The sequence below is a fragment of the Myotis brandtii genome, unplaced genomic scaffold, assembly GCF_000412655.1.
Source record: "Myotis brandtii unplaced genomic scaffold, ASM41265v1 scaffold199, whole genome shotgun sequence".
Classification (NCBI taxonomy): Eukaryota; Metazoa; Chordata; class Mammalia; order Chiroptera; family Vespertilionidae; genus Myotis; species Myotis brandtii.
The window spans coordinates 1-1,354 of NW_005357414.1; positions in this window are offsets into that span (position 1 = coordinate 1).

Below are 1,354 nucleotides of genomic sequence, written 5' to 3' on the forward strand. Positions count from 1 at the left end.
TAGGTAGAAATAATAAAATGTCAATAAATAAATATCTATCAATAACCTTTAAGTGTGAATAGATTAAATGCTACAATCAAAAGACATAGGATAGGTGAATGGATAAGAAAACATGAGATCTAAAATGGCGGCAGTATAGACGGACGTGTCCTGTGCCTTGTCCTAGAGCAGATAGGGTGAGCAGCTGAAACCAGTACCATCCAGCCCAAATTGGCAGAGGAGATTCAGCTGGGAGACAGTTTGCAGCCAGGAAAGACAGAGGACTCCAGGAGAAAGGGGGCTGTTGGAGACTGCCGGATCGGGCTCGCCTGGCCCGGCAGCCTCCACTGCTGCTGAGATCTCTCCCTGAGGGGCCAGCACAGCCGCGGAGACTGCACCATCTTGAGTGGCTGATATCAGAAGCGTATACATCCAGGGACCCTGGGGATCATCTGCAGGGCGACTACATGGACTCAGACAAGCTCTGCTCCTCCTCACGGAAAGGTCAGATTTCACCTAAAGGTGCGGTTTGCAGCAAAGGTTGGAGAGAGGAACACGCACAGGGGAACTCTGCGCCCCACAAAGTCCGCGGCCGTTGGGGCCAGCGTGATCCGTGAATGTGGAAGGGATCCCGCAGGGCTGCTGGCAGAAGGGAACTCTAAAAATAAGCCCATAGCTGGACAGGATGCAAAAAGGCAGACTCGGATTTTGCCAGTGTGCTGGCTGCTTGGTGTCAGGGGAGAGAGGGCAGGCGGAGGAGACTTCTCACAGAGCTGGAAGGTGGAGGGTTGCGAATTCGCGCAACTTCTCAGGCTCTTGTTTTTCTCTCCTCCCCTTAAATATTTGCCTTTGATTATTAAACCCGGTGCATGGGATTGCCCAGTTGGGGACACTCGCAGAGACTGTAGAGGAAAGTTATTTTTGTGGAAGCTGGGAGACAGAGCAGGGAGTAATGATTAAAGAATCAGCTCTGGGCAGTGGACTTTCCCAAACCAGTTTTAAGTACAATAGAGAAAATAAACCCTAACTACTGGATAGAAAGGACTGATAGCCTCGGAGGTCAATCCAGACACACTGCCACCCAGAGGCAGAGCCACGAACTGACTCTTCTGTAAATACAAATAAAGGCAGTCTGGGAAACAAATACAACCTGCTTTAAAATCAGGACTGTGGTTTACAACAACAGAGGAACAGTGTATCGCAGGGAAATTCAACACTCTCCTGAATACCTGGCAGGACTAAGGCGTGCCAGACAGAAGAGTAGAAGAACCAAAGGACCCTCACTACTGCAAATTTTTATTTATTTTTCTTATTCTTTTTTCACCTTTTAACTAAGAAACCAATTTTTTTTCTTTTTTCATCACCTGATTTTACC